The sequence below is a fragment of the Hylobates moloch genome, unplaced genomic scaffold, assembly GCF_009828535.3.
Source record: "Hylobates moloch isolate HMO894 unplaced genomic scaffold, HMol_V3 SCAFFOLD_6, whole genome shotgun sequence".
Taxonomy (NCBI): Eukaryota; Metazoa; Chordata; class Mammalia; order Primates; family Hylobatidae; genus Hylobates; species Hylobates moloch.
In genome coordinates this window covers 100615479-100637474 of record NW_026652281.1, presented here as the reverse complement: position 1 = coordinate 100637474, position 21996 = coordinate 100615479, and the positions used below count along the sequence as shown (strand labels likewise).

General features: G+C 40.4%; 1 protein-coding gene across 2 annotated transcripts in view; it reads left to right on the top strand.

Moving 5' to 3' along the window:
- CDH11 (cadherin 11) overlaps positions 1-21996 on the top strand; it is a 179135-nt gene that overhangs the window by 30677 nt on the left and 126462 nt on the right. Inside the window, exon 1 of one of the 2 annotated variants that reach the window (XM_032157538.2) lies at positions 19253-19915. The exons of the other annotated variant lie outside the window; for it this stretch is intronic. The gene's annotated coding sequence lies outside the window, so the exon portion shown is untranslated. Of the gene's footprint in view, positions 1-19252; positions 19916-21996 lie in introns of those variants that run through there. 2 annotated transcript variants of the gene reach the window in all.

Here is a 21996-nt window from a genome sequence, read left to right as displayed (position 1 = left end):
CCGGGCGTGGTGGTGGGCGCCTGTGGTCCCAGCTACTTGGGAGGCTGAGGCAGGAGAATGGCGTGAACCTGGGAGGCGGAGCTTGCAGTGAGCCGAGATTGCATCACTGCACTCCAGCCCGGGCCACAGAGTGAGACGTGAGACTCTGTCTCAAAAAAAAAAAAAAACAAAAACAAAAACAAAAAAGGCCTAATCTATAGAGGAAAGAGACACACAGCAATAAATCTTTCTGACTACAACGGTAGTCAGAAGAGATATGTGGGATTCAGGGACATTGATGTGCTGAGGTATGATCAACAGCATTCATAGAAAATGAGTGTTCAAATGGAAAAGAAACCACCAACGTTATTTTTAAGTAATTATATTTCTTCTGCTGAGATTTTACAATTATCATCTCACTTTTCTGGAATTAATACTAAATAAATAGGTGGAAATATTTAAAAATTAGGTGCACAAAAATGTGGCAAAAATCAAAACTTAAATATCTAACAAGAGGAGATTTCTTAAATAAATTATGGTATATTTTTATGGTGGACTATAATTCAGTCACTAGAAGTATTACAAAGAAGTTGTAGCTACATGGACATATGCTTAGGATAAAATGTTAAGAGGTACAAGATAGGCCATTGAATTATATATTCAGTCTGACTTCAACTTACTACACATATACTTATGCACTTATGCATATATCAGAGCATGTAGAGAAATTATGGCAAAATGCCAGCAGCAGTTGCATAGGGCTGGAATTTAAGTTTTAATTTTAAATTTTATTCATTTTCAATTTTTAATTACTGTATATTAGTACTCAAGTAGGAAACACACTTAAAATATCTCCAAACCTGGAGTGTTTGGAAAAGAATGGAATAGTGGTTCCCTCTAGTTTCCGTCTGTTTCTGATGAATTAGTCATCACACCTTTGGAACAAAAGCAGAACATTGGATTTAAAGATAAACTTTACATTTAGTTTTTAATTTTAAGCCTTTAGGATATTGTAATTCCTTTTTACTATCCACATTTTTCGCTACAAATTTAAATGAAGTAAGAATAGAAAGCATATGTGAGTTGAGAAAACCTTATTTTATTGTGTGTTTCTGTTGGACCCCAGGAATGGCTGGGGGGAGGGAAGAACTGTTGTAAGTAAAAAGACTGCAGTATAATTATTTCATGACTGAGGATTCTAAGGCTTAGAGATGGGGAGGTATAATTATTTCATGACTGAGGATTCTAAGGCTTAGAGATGGGGAGTTGTTTGCCCATGGTCACATGGCTGATTTATAGGGACATTGGGCATCATCGAGATGTAGATGGGGAGAATAAGGCTCAAGAAAGGATTGGACCAAGACTTGTTATTTTCTTGCTGTTGGTGGTGGTGATAGTGGTATCTGTGGTAATGGTGATAAGGGGCAGAATGAAGTATCCAGCATAATCAGTTGAGAGACACGATATTGTTAGTTGTAAGATGACGTTCTCTGTATACATTCTTTTCAAAGCAGGAACACAATGTTGGAAAGGAAATTATAAACCCAATACTAGATCAGGTGACACTTAAGGTCTAGATTTCAGCTTTGCTATTAAGCGAAAACTTAGAACATGTCAGTTTTCAGAATAGAAATGTTTATCTCCATATCTGAATTTTAAAATGCATTGTGCATATGTTCTGCCACTTAAAAGTAACAATCTTTTCCATTTTTCTCATTTTATTGCAAATTGCAGTCACACCATGTCATCAAAAAGTTATTTAGTGACAACTTAGGGGGAGCCAAAAAGTTTCCTGTAATTTGCATATATTTTCCACATTCGGAATGTTAGTGATTAAATTTTTTGTATGTTCACTTAAATAATATATTATTATTGAAAATAAATACAATAATAAATGCAAAATGTTGGCTCTAATGGCATATGCTAAACATTTTCACAGTGCAACACAGCATATGCTTAGTTCTTCATTAAGAGATTTTAAAATAACTCGTATTTAGCAAGAATACATTATCTTTTATTCAGAATTAATTATATGCTGTTTTGTGTATGGTAATTTAAAGTGCTACCCACTTCTAATATGTAACACGCAAAAGAAACTATGGTTACAATTCATTAGAATTGGCTTCTTTCCTTTGCAATTTAGTGGCATAATTAATACATAGAACTGGAATGCTATTTGTTACTTGAATCAAAAGTTATATAAAGTGCTGATAACTCACAGTTACACATCCTTTATTTTTTTTTTTAAGCACAGCAAGACTTAGAAGAATGGGATAAGTCATGAGAGTAAGTCACACATAATCAGTTATTTTACCATTCTTTGATAGTTTTAAGAGCAAGTTTTCACAAGGGTGATTTGAATTAGAGGGTAGAATAGTATTTTAAAAATCGTTTTCTATTATTCAAATATAGAATGTTATTAAATTTTTTGGTATGGCTGAGTAAGGGCCTAGAACTTGATCATCTTCTATTTCTTTTTCCTTTTTGCTATGAGAAAAATAATGCTCAGAGAAGTTTAAATCCTTGCCGAGGGTAATGTAGTTCATGACTAGGAACCCAGAGTTGGAGGTTTCTTGGTTTAGGTGAGGCTGCTGTTTGAGTTGCAGGAAAGTTACTCATATTGCCACTTTCTACCTTGGATATTGTAACAGATTCAATAAGGGCAATATATTTGAATAGCATATTACCCCAACTAAACAAGAAGATGACAAGAAGATGACCTGAACTAAACAAGAAGGAAGAAAATGACAAAAACACTCAAAGTGCATTGAAAGTGAAAAACAATATTCCCAAATGCACTTTCCATTTCTTTGAACACATATGTTGATGTCTTGCCTTTTTCCCTAAAAGTGAAAGCATCTTGAATAATAATACTATTCATTCTGACCTGGGTGGAATGAGATGAGCACTCTAATACTCTGCTGATGAAAGTATAAATCCATGGTAGAGGGCATTTGGCAAAGTTTGTTTTGAACCTAAACGTGTATCAGGCACTTTGTCTTACTTGGTTAATTTCTGATATCTAGCCTTAGGAAACACTGAAACACACAAGATAGAAGCTCATAAAAATATGTTCATCCAGGTGATTTCTACAGTACGTAAATTTTACCTTAATACAGCTGTTAAAAAATGCTCAACGCATTTTTATTTATAGGAGGCAAAAGTGAAAACATGCTAAATGATTACCCCTTAGAGGAACTCTTTGAATAGTAACAGTTCATTCATACAACTTAAAAGTTTAAGATATTTTTAATAATGAATATATTTTTAATAATGTAGAAAATTACTTGTGGTATAGTATTTATCACAGATGCATGATGAAAATTGTATGTAAATCACAATCTATATTTTAAAAACAATAAGCATGGTTAAAATTATTAGAAGGTAGTGAGCATTTTAGCATGACAACTAAAATGAGTTATCATTGGGTGACAGGATTATCCATTCATTATTCAGTTGTCTTATTTCCTTTGGACTGCTATTAAAAAAATACCTTAGAGTGGGAAATTTATAAACAACAGAAAATGTATTATTGACAGTTCTGGAGGATAGGAACTTCAAGATCAAGGTGCCAGCTGATTTGGTGTCTGGTGAGGGCCCGTTCCTAATAGACGGCACCTTCTGTGTCTTCATATGGCTGAAGGGGCAAGGGAGCTCCCTCAAGCCTCATTTGTAAGGACACTGATGCCATTCGCGAGCTTGGAGCCCTCATGACTTAACCACTTCCCTAAAACTCCATCTCTTAATACCATCATACTGGGTATTAGGTTTCAACATAAATAAATTTTGAGGAGATATCAACATTCAGATCATATCACCAGTCATTTGTATATTTATTTTGCCAACTTTATTTAATTTATTTTGCACCTCTACATTTCCACGATATTCTTCCATGATGATTAATTCCTGTTAAAAAGAAGGAAAAAGACAACAATAAAGGTCAAAGTGAGGAGTCCTGCTATACGGGCATGTTGTATTAAATGTGCCTGTGTCACAGGATGAGCACACATGTGGCCCACTTTTTTGTAGATTCAACTACGGTTTGATAATAGCTCTTACCTGGTCAAGAGGACCCAAGTTAATAGCTTTGATAAAATTCATTAACATTTCATTTTCTCAGTCATAGTAATTGTTGATCAGCCCAGAGAATATCATTCTGAGCAGCTTGTGTTGCAAACAATTTACCTAATGCAGTTGATTTACATAAATCTCCTTCTCCACATTTATCCAACAGTAGGGTTTTTAATTTCCATTATTTTTATCAACTCTGAGAAAAATATTAAGAGCAAGGAATTTGCTCCCTGCAGCAGCATGTGATGTATGATTTGCATTAGAGTCCACCTAGTACTTACTGCTTGATACCTTCCCATGGTCAGACTCTCAGTTCCAGTCCAGGAAGTAAACATGTTTCCTACAAATTAACTCAATTACATAGTCCCCTGAATTGCAGCAAACATTTCTTATACTGAGCCACTTGCATATTCTCTGTGGTAGCTGACACTTCATAATTTCTAAGGGAAGGCATGAAGAATTAGACTAAATTCCCTGGATTCAGAAAGAAAGGGAAAGGGATTAAGATGTTGAAATTGCTCAGGCTCTGCTGCTGTCATTGTTGGAGGAAGCAATACCTGTGTCAGGTGCAAAATATAATAGTTCTGATTACCTACTACCTATCATCTGGGACATTTCCAATTCACACCTAACTCCGAAGTCTGCTCTATATCGAAAGATTCTAGGGCATGCTGGCCTAGGGCTTTCTTTCGTCTCAAATGATATCACTTTTTTTTTCTCATTTAAAATTCACTCTGAAGGCCCTAAAGTCGAATATTTGACTTAGATGTTTCCATGAAAGCAATTTTAAAATACGCTTTCTTTTACTGTCTGTTCTGGAATATCTAAGAGTCTATAATTTCGTATAATGTCCAGTCTCTAGACCATACCCTGGCCTTCAGAGTGAGGGCTGTGGGACCTATTGCCTTTTGTGCTCTGGGACTTGTGTTTGTTTTATGAGGGTTTTATAAAAGGTAGTCTTCAGACCATCTGCTTCAACATTACCTGGGAAACTCATTTCAAAGGAAGTTTCTAGAGCCCTAACCCTGGCCTTCTGTAACTGGGTGAACTCTGAGACACTGCATTTGTAGCCAGCTTCCAGGTGACTGTGAAGCTACCTAAAGCTTGAGAAGTGCCAGATTAACTGTTTTCTGTTTTCGGAGAGCTTTCACGCATGCTATCTCATTCTGTACATCATAACAGCTTTCTTTACAGGAAGGTAGCTTCATACTCACAAGGGGTGAATAAACATTCTAACATCACAGAGGCAACAGAGGTGGATCTAGATGTAGCTTTCACAGTGTGCTTCCTGGGCCAGCAGTTTCATTATCATCTGAGGATATGTTAAGAATGCCATTTTCTTCAGCTCATCCTCACACTTTCTGAATCAGGAACCCTTGAGGTGGCTATAAAGAGCCATGCAAGTGACTCTGATGATCTATAAAGTTTGAGAACCATTGGTATACCTAGTGCATGGTTTTAGAGCATCCTGGTACTAGCTGCATGCCACTATGTATTTAAATTATCTACGTTACCAATTTCTGTAAAGGGCTAGACAGTTGTTAGCTTCAGATCCCGATTTCTTTTAGAGAATATCAAGGACTGAAAGCTCCAGAAGATATTTTTGAATCAATGCCATTGGTAAATGATGCCTTTGAAACAGGGAATGGTTCTACCAGGAAGGTAATGGTCTGGACTCTTAAAAGCAGCATCAAAATAGCACAACAAGACCCATCAGGTTTTAAATTAGATAACAGACTTCTAAGTTAAAGCTAGTTGAGTTGAATCTTGGTTTTGACATTTACCAGCTGTGAAGCTTTTTGAAAAGCTGGGAGAATTACTTTTCATACCTGAAAAAGAGTATGAGGATAGTACCTTCCTTTCACATGGCAATTTTGAGCATTACATGAGGCAATGAATGAAAGTGCTTTGCTGAGGATCTGGTAATAAGAAAATGCCCAAAGAATGTTATAAGGCACGTAACCACACATATTAATTGCAGTTTCCTCACTCTTAGTTCCCTCATTTTAAATTTAATTATAGTGTCTAAAAGTACCGAGTTTCAGTAAAAAGCAGAACCGAGTGGATCTCTGTAGCAATAGAATCTACAGTCTATCCTATGAAAGATGAAAGAATTCAGACTAATCAATCTACCTACATCTCCGGCCTCTAGGACTAGTTTTGGCACATGTTAAGTACTTGATGAATAGATGTGTGAGTAATTCATCAATAGCTGCGTTTTACAAAAGGGGTGCTTTTCAGAGTTCAGTTATATACATTATTTGGCTAATATTCCCAGTGATTCCACGAGGTAAGTATAATTACTGATTTCGTTTTACGGAGGAGGAACCTCAAGCTTGTGGAGATGGAATGAGTTGACTAAGGTGGAATGGGGCAGCAACCCAGGTTATCTGACTCAGGGATCCTGTTCTTAATTACTTTTCTATCATGCTTTTACCACTATGCAGCTTTGGCTGGTAATCTCTAGCAATAAGCAGCAGGGTCAAGAAAAGTTAGAAATAATTTTTTAAGGCCAGGCGCCTTGGCTCATGCCTGTAATCCCAGCACTTTGGGAGGCCAAGGCAGACAGATAACCTGAGGTCAGGAGTTTGAGACCACCCTGCCCAATGTGGCGAAACCCTGTCTCTACTAAAAATACAAAAAATTAGCCAGGCATGGTGGCGGGTGCCTGTAATACCAGCTACTTGGGAGGCTGAGGCAAGAAAATTGCTTGAACCTGGGAGGTGGAGGTTGCTATGAGTTGAGGTGGTGCCACTGAACTCCAGCCTGGACAACAAGAGTGAAGCTCCATCTCAAAAAATAAAAATAAAAATAATAATAATTTTTAAGCACCTGTGGATAGGACAGAAAAAGAAATTATGCATTAGGTTGAATCAGCAATATATTTTTGTGAATTCAGTAGCTAGAAGCTAATTAACTCCTAGCCAAAGTGGGAAGAGAAGGCTTTTTATTTTGTGATTAATATTTTAAATTATGTTCTTTTAAGATATTATACAAAAACACATGTAAAGCACTTGTGTAGCTGAATGCATTATTGCAAGGTAAATACTTTTAAGCCACCTTTGTGAGGATCTAAAACCTCGTCAGATACTCAGGATGCCTCCCCAAGGCCATCACTCTGCACAAAGATGACTACTATTCTCACTTACATGATTCCCTCCTTGTTGTTAATGTGTGTGCATTCCGAAACACTATAGCTTAATTTTGCCATTTAAAACATTTTTAATCTTTAGATAGGCTTCTTCTTCTTCTTTTCTTTTTGACAGACTCTTGCTCTGTCACCCAGGCTGAAGTGCAATGCTTCAATTTTGGCTCACTGCAACCTCCACCTCCTGGGCTCAAGCAGTCCTCCCACCTCAGCCTCCCAAGTAGCTAGGACTACAGGCATATACCCCCATGTGCAACTAATATTTGCCCAGGCAGGTCTCCAACTCCTGGGCTCAAGCAATCCTCCCACCTTGGCCTCCCAAAGTGCTGGGATTAGAGACGTGAGCCATCACACCTGGCCTTAGACCTTTTAAGTTTATTTTCATCTGTAAATTATCCTATCATCCTATGTCATTGAAGAAATGAAATAATTTATTTCATAATACAAGGTTTCTCAGCTTCAGCACTTACTGGCATTTTGAGCAGGACAATTCTTGACTGTGGGGGACTGTCGTGTACATTGTAGGATGTTTAGTGGCATCCCTGGTATCTACTCATCAGATGCCAGTAGCACCTCCTCTTCAGTCGTGACAAGGGAAATCCTCTCCAGAACTTACCAAATGTCTCCTGGAAAATAAAATTGCTCTGATTGAAGAGCTCTGCTGTGTTTTCCCTCTGTCCTGTTAATTTTCTGAAAATTGCATCTTGGATGAGTCTTAGTCTGATTCAGATTCAATTTTTAAATTTATTTTATTTATTGCTAAGACTACTTCCTAGGTGGCATGGGGACTTACCTCTGGAGGCACCTAATGTTGGTAATTTCTCTTGTGATGTCAGCCACCCCGATGTCTGATGCTTAGATCCTTTATAAGGGAGTTGCAAAGTACTGACATTCCAGTTCTGTCATCCCTTGGTCATTGATTTGTCAGAATATTTGTGTCAAGATATGTCTTGCCTCAGCAATGATTTGTTTGCCAGGATGGCTAGAATGGGAAAGGTCCCATGCAAGTTGGCCCATTTTTTTTCAGGGCTATCTTTTACCTACTAGCCAGTCTTCCCCATTTTTGCTATTTGGACACACTCTTCTCAGCTTTGAAGAAGCAGGTTATCAAATGAGACAGGACTAGTGTGGCCCTCCTGGCCCATCTCTGCCTGGAGTCAATCACTCCTATGCTGTCCTGGCTCAATGCCACTTACCATGCCAGGCATAATAATGTGCTCTCACGTCCTTCTTTCCCACTAGTCAGTGAGTAAAGCAAGGCTGTCTCACTCTTCTTTGCATCCCCACTGCATAGATTGGAACCAGGCAGCCTGATACCTGGGGAAGAGTGCAGGCTTTGCAGGGAGACAAACCTGGATCCAGATTCCAAATCTGAAAAGGAGCTAGTGACTAATTCAAGTGAGGCACTCAAACTTTCTGTGTTTCAGTGTGTTCATTGTCAAAATAGAAAAAAATCATTTCTCTCAGAGTTACTTCTAAGGGTCAAGTCATTTGGAAACAGTGTTCGTGGGATTCCTACTCAATATACACTTAAGGTATTCTTTCCTATTGTAAGAGTAGCTTCTATTTACCCACTCACCATGTGCCAAGTCCTACTACATAAAACCCTTGTGTGCCTTCTCCTGTGATCCGCCTGCAGTGCCCACAGCCTATTACAGGTAAAGCATCAATGTCATAGGCAAATGATGCCTTTGAAACAGGTAATGGTCCTACCGGGAAGGTAATGGTTTGGGCTGTTAAAAGCAACATCAAAATAGGTAAAGAAAATGAGGCTTACCAAAGTTAAATATCTTTTCCTAAATTTCCAAGCTGATGTGGGTTGAGTCTGCACTTAAACTCAGACCTTACTGATGGCAAAATTCAGGATATATATCCTGCCTTTAATTGGGTGTTACACCCTGAATAAATGAATGAATGACTAAATTAATAGACAATAAGAAGATGATACTAGGAGTTTATTAGCAAATAATTATTTCCTCCCAGACTGTCCTTTTTTTCTGGGAAGTCAGTTGAATCTGGAGCTTACATTTTACATGTGGGTCGAGGCTACAATGACCGGTCAGAGATAGCCCTGACTTCAGTGTGGACTTCTGAGGGAAGAGGAATACCAGGTGCCCAGTCTGACTTCTGCTACCGGTTGGCAGTGTGGTTTGTATAAGCCTCACGTATGCTCAGATGCTACCTGGCACTTGTTTCTAACCAGCTGTTCACCCTCCTATGGTGAGGGGCTCACTGGGCCACCCAGTCCAATGGTGAGCACAGTGTCCTGGCAAGGGCTGGATCCCAGCCTTTTCCTCTGTCCTCTGCTATTACCTGTTAAAGTGTGAGCTTTCTATTTGACACCCGGGGAGACCAAGCTCAGCTGAGCCCTGACCTGGCTAGGTGTCAGGGTGCTACTGGCAGGAATTTAAACTCCCTCAACCCAGGGAGCCAGACTTTCCTGGAAAAGAATGTAGGTGGGCAAGCAGTTTGTGGTTTACTCCAGGGGTTGGGAATCTCCTGTCCATGGCCTCTGGGGAGGAATTCATTCAGATGGGAAGATGAGAGCCTGTTAGTGTTAGGCAGCTCCTGGAAAGGGAAGCCGCAGCACTGGGGAAGCAGTGGCCCTGTGCAGTGTCTGGAGGACTCAGTCCTCAGCACCTTCTCTCCCCTCTGCTTCCCCTCCCCCAAGGACATGTGATGTGACTTTGCATAACATTTTCTTGAATTCATTCTGTGTTCACACTACAAATCACATCTATGTTTGCAACAAAAATTAATTCAGGACACATTATAGATACAATATAGCTGTTTGAAATTGATACATTTTATTTTAGAATGTATTCAGAATGAAAGTTTTTGAGTAATGTGATCACTTTATGGTTTGGAAGATAAAACAAAACAAAAACAAAACTCAGGTTCTCTTGAGGGTGTTCTCTCATTGATCCTGACAGATAACATTATATTTGATAGACAGCCAAAGTAGACCCCCATTTTGATAGGGCTGTATTACGTGGTAGATGCTTTTTTTTTTTTTTTTTGAGACAGAGTCTCGTTCTGTCACCAGGCTGGAGTGCAGTGGCGAGATCTCGGCTCACTACTGCAAGCTCCGCCTCCTGGGTTCACGCCATTCTCCTGCCTCAGCCTCCTGAGTAGCTGGGACTACAGGCGCCCGCCACCATGCCCGGCTAATTGTTTTGTATTTTTGGTAGAGACAGAGTTTCGCCGTGTTAGCCAGGATGGTCTCGATCTCCTGACCTCGTGATCCGCCTGCCTTGGCCTCCCAAAGTGCTGGGATTACAGGTGTGAGCCACCGTGCCCAGCCCGGTAGATGCTCTTTACCTTCCCTGTGTGGGGCATTGTTTGATTGCCATTGCACTTAATGGCTCATCTGTGGAATATGTTTGTCTATTTCATACCAATATTCAGAACATGTAATCTGATGGATCGATTTAGGTATTTAAGAGAAATACTGAGGTACAGAATTTAGACAGACAGATGCATATAGTATTAACCATTATTGTATATTCAACATATATAAATTATTAAAATTGAATTTTGATACATGAAAGCAAATGATTTGAGAGATAGCTTTTACTGGTATGGTACAATAAAATACAACTCAATTTGGTAAGGATTTATTGAATGATGATTATATTCCAGGCACTACCATTGCATAAATATGCTAGAGATACAAAGATGAATAAAGAAAGAAACCTTTCTTAATGAAGATCATGATGCATCAATAATCTAAGCATGTGAGGAAACAACCATAAAGGGAAGTAATAGCAGGGAAAAGAATGGACAAATTAAACTACCAACTCAAAAATATCATGAGCAAAATGATTACTAAGAACAAATCTGCGAAAACTCAAAACAAAGGAAGAGGTATTTTAATACTTGAATACAGAGCTCTTGAAAATGAATTAGAAATACCATTACTCCCATAGAAAGAGGGGAAGCAGCTAACAATACAATTAACCAAAATTGTATGCATGACTATACGCACATACACATACATGTACACGTGCTCACATGAAGAATTCAACTTGTTACTAAACAAAGAAAGATATTGAAGCAATGCATTTATCCCTTCAAAAATTTTGTTATTGTTATTGTGATGGGATGGGGGATTATAATGAGCATTTAAAAAATAATACTGGTGTGTTTGTTAATTAAAACATCTCTTCCAGAAAATACTCTGAAATATGTACATAGAGGTTTAAAAGTCTTACCTCTTTTGACCCAGTGGTTTCACTTCGAAGCACCCATTCTAAAGGAATAAGCATGAATGAAGACAGAGATTAATGCACAGTTTTTTTTTTTTTTGCATTTGTACTTATAATAGGAAAATGTTAAAACTACCGAGTAGCCCAGTAGTAGGGGTTGAATGGTTGTTTAGTTTACTGTACATCGGACAAGCAATTATGCAGCTATTAGAGGCAGAGCTCCCAGAGACTTCTCAGTGGAAATGCATGAAAATGCTCAGGGTTTATATTAAGTCAGGTACGACAGAAGAAGAAAAATCTCAATTGCATTTAAAAATAGAAAAAAAAATAGTTTAAGGAAATGCTTATTTTCTCATTTATACATTTTATTTTCTAAAATTTTGACACTAAGTCTGCATTATCTGATAATTAGAAAAAAAATCAAGAAGTAAAACTTAAAAATTATATGGAGAATCATAATGCAATTTGAGCTGAGAACTGTGCAAAGAAAAGAGATGTTTCCAGGGGATTGATCAATTGATTTCACTTGATGAAACAGTCAGAGAAAGCTAGAGAAAAGAGATGAATTTTTAAGGACGAAGGCATAATTTGCTCAGTTAGACAAGAAAGCAAGGTGTTTTCAAGAGCATAGGTTATGTATATGACAGAAGCATGAACATACCTGGCATGTTCAAGGGGTAAAATTGATCTGGTGTGACTGGGGCACACACTCTGCAGGCAGTCCAGAGGGGTCAACTGAATCAAGAAAGGTAGAGAGGAACAAGGCTGTGAGAAGCTTTTCATTCTCAGGCCATGCTAAAGAATTTGAGCATTAAAACCTAATCCTAGAGAATCGGAGACACAGCAGAATGCTGATTGGAACGCACACACGCACAAACACACACACACATACACATGCACATGCATACACAATAGTGTAAGGTAAATTTTGCTGCAAGAATCAAAGTAAAAGCATACATTCAAATGTGTGTACAAATACTTTTAAGAAAACATCTTGAGAAAAAACATTAATTTTTTCACAATAAAATGCAAAGCAAACCATGATAGAAAAAAATGCATTTAAAAATAATATTTCCCCTCAACTCCTTTTTGTGCTTCAAGGCTTTCTGCCCTTAAATAGATCTGTCATAGAGGTTTTCTTGGTCAGCCACCCTGTAGCAAGTGTTCCGTCCCATCTGTCTACTAGTAGTCACTACTTAGATTGCAAACTTTGTGCAGAGAGGAGCTCTGTTGTATATGCCATTGTGTCCCTCACACCTGGTTCATAGGACATGCTCATTAATAGTTTCTTCCTGAATGGGTTTTGCAATGCCTTGCATATGAAAGGCTTTGTCAAAATTCATGAGGTGGACCTTGCTAATGACTCAGGCCACTTTTAGTTTCGGAATCAACACAGGCATATTAGGCTGGGGTAATTTCATTTTTCACATCCAAGTTGGTGTTTATTTTTAAATTATTGTTAAACTTGGAGACGAAAACAGCTGGATTATACATTGCTTACAGCCAGGCAGTCACCAGCCCCAGGTTCTGGTTGAGCTTCTGCCAAATTCCCCAAATGGCATTAGTTGCACATGGTTCCCTCAGTTTTCTCCCCTGTGAAATGAGAATCTGGAGTCCGTCTGGGTTCCAGATTCCAGGAGCCTCCCACAGGAATCTCTACTGCTTACCTGTCTAGTGCCTCATTCAGCAGAAAACAGCACCTGATAAATGCTTGATGACTTATTGATCAAAAAATGTCTATTAGAGTAGAATTCTTTATATTTTTAGATGGGTTACACTGTCCTATGAAGTTTCTGGAAAGTTCTGGAAAAAATATCAGCTTCTTGCAGTGTGATGGGGATTGTATTCAATAATATCTTTAATGGGGGAAACCGTGGTTTTCTTTGGGGGCTCTCTATACTCCTATTGGGGGAATGGTGTAATATGAATTAGTGTCTTCGCTGATGCTAATTCTAAAGCTTTCCTGTCACTACGGAGATATCACATATGCCTGATGCCACCAGAAGCACGAATGTATCACATGTCACAAGCAAAAGGCAGAACGTTTGAGCTCAGTAAACACAGTCACATTCATTCACTAGCAGGGATTTGTAAACTGTTTTTCTACACATGGAAATAGCAGCGTGAGGGCAAAATACTGTAAAGTCTTATAGCCAGACACCATCACAGATTGAGCTCTTGAAATTTCACTCTCAGTGTCAGGGAGGTTTCTTTGACTTTTCCATATTGTCGAAATATATGAAAGAAATTTCCTGCAGAATTAACAGAGGATGCGATTATTTGCTTTCAGTGGTAGTTCACCTTGGCATAGTGGGGGAGGGTAAGGATTGCTAGAGCAAGTGATCATAGTTCACAAATCAGAGGATCAACCTAATTGCCAGCCTCTTCTTCAGAAACACTTAACCGTCTCTGTATTTCCACATCTGTGAATGAAGTCAATGCTGGTGTTAAGACACAGAGAGCCCACAAATGCATTTTTGGCTGACGTTAATTGAAGGGAAAATATTTGAGAAGAGTCTTCTTTATATTTGATGTGAAAACGTAAGATGCAGCAAAGTCTTAGAGATGAACAGAATAGCAAAATATAGGATGTTTAATCTGTTTTATATGTTCCACCAAATATTTGCAAAACTTGATACTTCTGAGTCCTATAGCTGTGTAATGACCTAATATTTAATTTAAAAGGATTTCCCTTGTGAAGCATATTGTGTTGATTGTAAAACCTGTATGTTTCCTTATAAGGTACCTATAGTTCACCTTTTCACTGTCTTGACTACAGGGAACATGGTAAGATACTGCGTAGGCGAGATGTGATGCAGCACTTGTTAACTTCTTTCTCTTTTCTCAGTTGCCATTGCGTTTTTGCATTTGAGTTCACATTTAGTTAGACTATGCAGTACAGTCATGTCCATGGCTATTAGTTATTCTCTTTATATCACAACTTCACTCTTCTGCACATGTGTCTCACAATAAGATTTGTTTTTATGCAGCTGTGAAAGGAAGCTACACACAATTGAGGAGCTTCTACATCATGCCAAGCTCAGTGCACTATTATCTCATTTTATCCACATGTAATCATCAGTAAAGATGCTTATACTCATTTTATTTTCTCCAATAAGGAAACTAACATCTAGAGAGATCAAGTGATTTTCTGGTGTTCATATGTTAGCATGACAGAGCCAGAAGTTACACATGCAGGTATCTTTACTATTTTGTGACCTTTGCAAAAGCACTGAAAGCCAATAGGATTTTTCTTTTTTTCTCTTGAAAATAACAAGATGCAGTGGAAAGTGTATGCAGTGGAAAGTGTATGGGATGCCCAGTCAGGCCATTCTGGGTGTCTTTTATACTCCTGATACGCCCTCGATGGGTTTTAGGAAGTTACCTGTAAACTCTCTTGGGCCTCAGTTGCCCCTGAGAAAAATGGGATTGATCAAAGCTCCCTGCTTTGGTGTCTCAGATTAGAAATACCATGTGCTAACAAAATGTGGCACATATACACCATGGAATACTAGGCAGCCATAAAAAAGGATAAGTTCTTGTCCTTTGCAGGGACATGGATTAAGCTGGAAACCATCATTCTCAGCAAATTAACACAGGAACAGAAAACCAAGCACCGCATGTTCTCACTCTTAAGTGGGAGTTGAACAATGAGGACACATGGACACAGGGAATATCACACACTGGGGTTTGTCGGGGGAGTGGGGGGCTAGGGGAGGGATAGGATTAGGAGAAACACCTAGTGTAGATGACAGGTTGATGGGTGCAGCAAACCACCATGGCACGTGTATACCGATGTAAGAAACCTGCATGTTGTGCACGTGTATCCCAGGACTTAAAGTATTGAAAAAAATACCACGTGCTTCCAGGATGGGCTGGATCAAAGGGAGCCCACACTTCTTTCCACCTTTTTCTCCACCCAGTCTCCTTTTCTTCAGGCCATGAGACATCTATGAGGTTATTGATGGATGCTGCTGGTGGAAGAGCAGCTCAGTGAGCCTGAGGGAGGGAGGTTTTTTATTTATTTTTTTTCTTATTTGGTTTGTCAGCATCACCCTGTAAAAGAAAAGAACAACCAAAGAAGCAAAGGCAGTTATGCCTTTCAAGCTTAGATGCAGGAATTGAAAGAGGAGTTTGTGGGAGATAAATCAAAGAAAATTGACTAGAATAGATACAAATGAAATTTGAGTTTAACAAGTGCCAGAGTGGTGAGGCAGGATTTGGGATCCTCTTGCTGAAACACAATTACTGCACCTCAAGGGAGCTGGCTTGTTGGCAAACTCTCAAGGCACAGGTGCACTCATCTCATTCTATTGGGACTGCAGCTCACAGCCCCTCCCAGAGGCAGAGCTCTAGGTAGTCAGTGAATGCTGCCTTCTTCCTACACATGCTCACCAGATCCTCTATCAAAAAGAATAGGTACTGTGTATTAGACTCTGCCAATAAATCAGGTGTAAGGTGTATCAGGCATTTGATTCCATTCAACATCTTAATCTTGACGACAGCCCTAAGAAGAAAACACAATCATTTATATGTTATGGATGAGACAACTTGGTCAGAGAGGTTCAACAACTTCCCTGGGGTCACACAGCTATTTGGGAGAGAGTTGGTGTATCCAATACCACATTGTCTACACTGGCTGTGCAATAGCACATTGTCTGGGGGTGGCATCCTGGGAGCATTAGGATTTGCCTGCTTCATCAGAGGAGATACATCTTCAGGGCTGTGTTGCTTGTTAGCGATAGAGTCTCCTGAAATACGCTTTGGCTGTCCTGTGAATGCCAGTGATTCAAAGATCCTTGCCAAAGGATCATCATAAATCCTGCTTAGACAGAGAAATCCCTAATGGAAGAAGGGTTCTTTGCAATGTCCCACAGCCTTGAGCATTAGTGTGGAGAAGAGGACAATTTGCAACAATGCTTGAGTGAGAGTCAAGAGGCCTATTTACATGGTCAGGGACACAGATGGTCCCGTAAGTAGGATTTGATGAAGAGAGCCCCCTCATCCCACATGGAGACAGGGAAACGGGCTTTAGGACAGTATTTTCTGAAAGGCCACCGCCACATGCAGAGTCCTCTAATCCTCTGCCTGAGTGACTCTGTTTCTTTCAGAGACAAGAAAGCTTGTCTGACATTCTGTCCCCCAGCATGGTGACAATTAAAGGCATGACTGAGAGCCATTCCTTTCAGGCCTACTTTACCCCCATTTTTCCCTATCCCAGTCTAGCTGACAGACCAGGCTGGCAGTGCACACCCCCAAATGGTGGACTGATGAGCAGACTACCAGCCATGCAAGCCTTTCCTTCCATGAATTCAGCCTGCTTATGTTTGCCAGGGTGTACTATGTGTAGGACACAGTGCCATGTTCTAGAGAGTGTAAGATTTGAGAGAGGAGGAGGAACTCGTGTGTGTGTGTGTGCACGTGTGTGTGTGCATGTGTGTGCCTGTGTGTTTGGTAATTTCCAAGTATATACACTTTAATAGAGAATATTAACCATTTCTTCCACCTAAGGATGTAAGATGATTTAATATTTGTTTTACAATGTTTGCACTGTTCTGTATAATAATTAGGAAGAAGTTAAAGAGGAAAATACTATTTTGAATGTGGGTCTTTATCACTACCCAAACTCTTTTTCTTTCAGTTAAGTTGTTTTTATTTATTATTCTTCTCTCTCCTCTCCTCTTCTCTACCTCTGTCTGTCTGTTTGTCTCCCTCTGTGCACACACACATATTCTGGGGGAAGATATGGGCTTGGAAATAGGGAAAATTACACAAAAGGGTACATCCACAGGAACTTGTCATAAATGTTCCAATTCTTGGGTGCTTTCTTGGGACTTTGGAAACAGTCATGCCATTGTTCACATATTGTGTGTGTGTGTATATATATGAATTATCTTACAGCAACAATCCTGTAAGGCAGGCACTACTAGGATCACATTCTATGTAGAGAAACTAAGGTTCAGAGAAGTGAAGCCACTTGCCAGGGGGGTTGCACAGCTACCAGATGATGGAGCCTGGGTGTGAACCCTGAGTTTTTAAATCCAAAACTCTGAACTCTTGCTATTTCCTGCAGTTTTACTGAAGGGCAGTGACAGACAGTTAATTTGGGTATATTGAGCTGGCACTGTTTTGTTACTCTTAGCAGCAATGTGTCCCCTTTGGAGTCTGGGATTTTTTGCACAGCTCTGTTCTCTGTGGCATTTCTAGCCCTGCTTCTGTAGCCATTCAAAAGAATAAGGGAATGAAAGTTAAATGAACTCCCCAAAGGGCAGTCACCAGGAGTCAATAGGTATTTGCTTTATTCTATTTGTTTGATTTAGAACAAAACAAAACAACAAATGTTCCCCGCCTCTGGGTCCAAGGACTTAGCCACAGCTTTAACAACAGCCATTAATAATGAAAGAGTTTCCAAGTTGTCTGAAAACAACCATGACATCAAAAAGACAACCAAATGAAACTCAGGTGTTTGCTTCCCCTCCCCATTCTCCAAGCATCTCCTTTCTCCAAGGCCTTGCTTCTCCTGGTGCTGTCTGTGGACCAGTGGTGGCCTCACCATCACCTGGGCACTTGTTAGGCAGGACCTGGACCTCATCCCTTTTCCCAGACCTGCTGGAGCAGAGTCTGCATTTTAATAAGGTCCCCAAGTGACTTGTACATTACAGTGACAGAAGCACACTCTGAAGAAAGAGGAGGACTTACCTCCCACCCAGAGCTAGGTCTAGTTTGGGATGAGTGAGTCACTGGCCCAGGGTCCAAAATTTAAGAGGGTACCCAAAAAAGCAGTAATCAACAAAAGCAATATATTAAAATGGAAGGCCGAGTGTGGTGGCTCACACCTGTAACATCCCAGCACTTTGAGAGGCCAAGGCAGGTGGATCACTTGAGGCCAGGAGTTTGAAACCAGCCCGGCCAACATGGTGTAACCCCATCTCCACTAAAATTATAAAAAGTTAGCTGGATGTGTTGGCTCATACCTGTAATCCCAGCTACTCGGGAGGCTGAGGCATGAGAATCACATGCGGAGGCAAAGGTTGTAGTGAACCAAGATCATGCCATTTTACTCCAGCCTGGGTGGAAAAGGGAGACTCTGTCTCAAGTAAAAAAATAAAGTAATTAATTAATTAAATAAAAATGAACTAGACAATTGCAGTCTTCTCCCTTCTGGATTTTTGGGGGAGAGGACAGGGAAAGCTGATGGGGTCTAGGTTTCTTGTTTTCTCTAAATATTCTGAATTTTCAGCAAGTGAAATTACATTGAGTTGTTTCCATTTTGGTCCACATACTTAGGTATTATTGGATTTTCAATAACTATGGTTAGACACAAAAAATGTAGCATTGTAACCTAAGCATTTATTCTGCAAGGTCAGTTCAAATGGCCAACATAGATCACACTAATGATGATGATAATGATCAAGGTAGGTAGCCTTTATTAAGCGCTTGCTCTGTGCGAAGTGCATTGCCTGAATTAACTTATTTAATTTTTATAGGAACCCCCACATGGGAGGCACGCTCTAATCTCCATTTTAGCAGTGAGTTGATGGAGGTATGCAGAGGTTGGGTAGTTGGTTTAAGGTTATCCGGCTAGTGACTGGAACAGGTTGGATCAGGCAACTTGCCCAGAGCCCACTCTCTTTACTACTTTACAATATACAATACAATAGTGTGAAATAAATTTAAATTGTATTTAAAGTTCTAAAGCAATTTTATGCATCCTTTTCTTCAATATACAAGTATTTCACTGCCAAGTATGTTTCCATTCTGAAAAATCTACCCCTTTAGGTTTTTAAGTTAAAAATGCTACCTAAAACAATAAGAGTAATAGATAGATCATGGCACTTACTTTTTAAAAATGTCCATAAAATTTTGGCTGCCAATTAAAAAAAAAATTGGACAAGAAGATGCTGTTAGTTCAAGGGAAGACAAATAGTTCGAGGTCCTCCCTTTTGGATTGGGACTCTGCCATGGGCTGGGGGTACCATGAGCCTGGTGGGCACGATGTGATCCTGCCTCTGCCGGACTTGGCTTCTTCTCTGCCTGTTTTGTAGCAACCACTGCGCTTGCCTTTCTTGCTTGTATCTGTGTGGGTCTCATTAGCAGTGGGTGTGTGTCTTACCACAGTGGCTCATTCACAGGGCTGCTGGCAGTGCCAGGGATCAGGAGCCGCCTCTCCATCTGTCCAGAACAAAGCTGGGCTGAGCCCTCTCACGGTCCTGTGGCCCTTGGTCTCCCCACATGAGGTGTCCCGAGATTGAAGAGAGAAGGTGCCTCCTGGCGATGGCATTGCCAAGGCTAGAATCTGCCTCTCAAGGAAGTCCCTCGGCGGCCAGCTGCTATACCGTGACCTTCGTGATGGTGGAGTGAGTAGGCACTGGAATCAATAAGCCTGGCCTCTCCATCTGCCAGCCTGAATGCAGGTGCCAGTTACTACTGCCCAGCACGGACGAGGGACAGGAACCGTGGCGCATAGATCCCAGCAAAGGGGATTGGCTTTTGTGGACACAAGCTTGAGGTTGGCAGTGCCGTTTTATTTATGTCTTGTCCCTGCTGTAACAGCTGCCGCCTCTGTACGCCTTTGCTCTTTCTGTACTTTCGGCTCGGGTCACGATCTTCCTTTGATTCGGGGTTTGTGTTTATTCCAGCCTGGTTGCTGCTGCCAGAGCCATGGCTCAACGGTTTGGCCTGGACTGTTGATCCGCATGTCAGGAGTTTCCAAAAGTTTGTTCCGGTCTATCTTTGAGAGAAATAGCATGGACTGGATCCCATCGCCAGATTGTGGTGTCTGGGGACACGCGCTTGGGGCACTATTTCCATCTTCTGTCTTTGTCTGGTCTCCTCCTCATTAAATCTTCCTGGGTCTGTGGAGCTGACTACCAATTGGTGCCTGACCTAGTTACAGAGAGCCAGTACGTAACCCCTTACTCATCACCATAAATGGATCATAACGGTTTCACTGTGATTCAAAGTGGACTCTGCTATTTTAGAGTCATTTCTCCCTTTTTGGAGTTTGCGCATGGGGGTGTATGTGCATATATTTATGCATGCATGTGTGTATGCACGCGTTTGTGTGTGTGTGTGTGTGTGTGTGTGTGTTGTGCAGCTGCCTAAATTAAGCTGGCATTTTCCGTTGCTATGTGGGGACTCTGCTTTTGGAAAACACTTCTGTGGCATTGTATGGAATCGTTAACAGGCCTGCTGGTTTTCCTGCCTTGACCTCCTTTCATTTTCCACTGGGAGTACTTTCTCTCCAGCATAGGTTCTCACATTTTCTGCTCATGGTGTCAGCTCTGTGGCCACTCTTCTGCCAAAGGGCACCAGGGAGTTCCTCAAAGGACCTTTTGAACTGTTTGATCAATGAATGAAGAGTTCAGTCGGACAGTGACGAGGACAGCACATACCCCTGATTGGTCCCTGCCTCAGAATTGCTGGGCATGACTCATGCATTTGGCTCTTGCCTCTGCTGATCTCACAAGCCATGTGGGAGGTTGGTTTTTTTCAGCGCCTCTCAGAGTCTGTGACCTTTTCATCACCATTTTGCCTTGCATTTTGAAAAATACTCTCCCTGAACAAATTGTGTTTATAAAGTAACAACCAATTCCTTTTCCTATTTTTAATTATTCATTTGTACCTATTTTCTAATCAGAGTTTCTAATCAGTATGAATTAATCAGAGTTAACATTTATTTGTTTACTGAGCACCTTCTGTGTGTCTGACCTACACCAGGTGCTGGCACTAGGAAAGTGAACAAGATTCAGTCTTAGCAGAGGTTTCCAATGCATAGTAATATTTCTGTTAATTCACATTAATTTGGGTAAAATTTATTGCTCACCCATGGCATGTCTGGAGTGGTGCCAAGTACCTTATGCATACCCCTTCTTTAATCTTCAGGTCAATGCTGTGAGTTTGCCATTAGAGATACCACTTTACAGATGTGGAGACTGAAACTTGTACAGTTGAGTCGAGTCACTCACTCAAAGTCACACATTCAATTACAGGGTAGAGGCAGGATTTGAACCCTGGATTGTCAGACTCCAAAACCTCCCCCATGGAGATTATAGTCACCAGCTCCCTGCATTACTTCCTCCACTCTCCTATGGGATAGGTGTTTGCTTTTGTGGGCATGAGGAGTGTCCTATGTTCTCTCCATGTTCCGTGGCTTTTGGTTTAGTGTGAGGTGTCTGAATATCCTGGATACAAATGAGTTTGTTGCCCCATAAAATAACGGAGCTTCTAGCTTTCTAAGATATCAAAATTACTTACCTCTTGATTGTTCAGATGGGGAAAGTGAGGCTCTGAATGCACAGGGATTTGCCGCAATCGTACAGTGGCAGGGTCTGGACTTAAACTAAGCGACTCTGATCTACAGGCTGATGGGGTTATTGGCTAATTTATTCTGAGTGAGATGGCAAATCTCAAGATTTCTCCTGGGAAATTCTATCCAGGTTTGAGGTCAGAGCAGCCAAAATTAGATACAATGCAAGCTCATGAGGGGGGAGATGCTAATCTTGTTCATCACTGTGTCCCTGGTCCCCAGCACAGTCTTATGGTGCAGTTGGTGGTCAACTGAAGTGTGCTGGAGGAATAAACTGGATG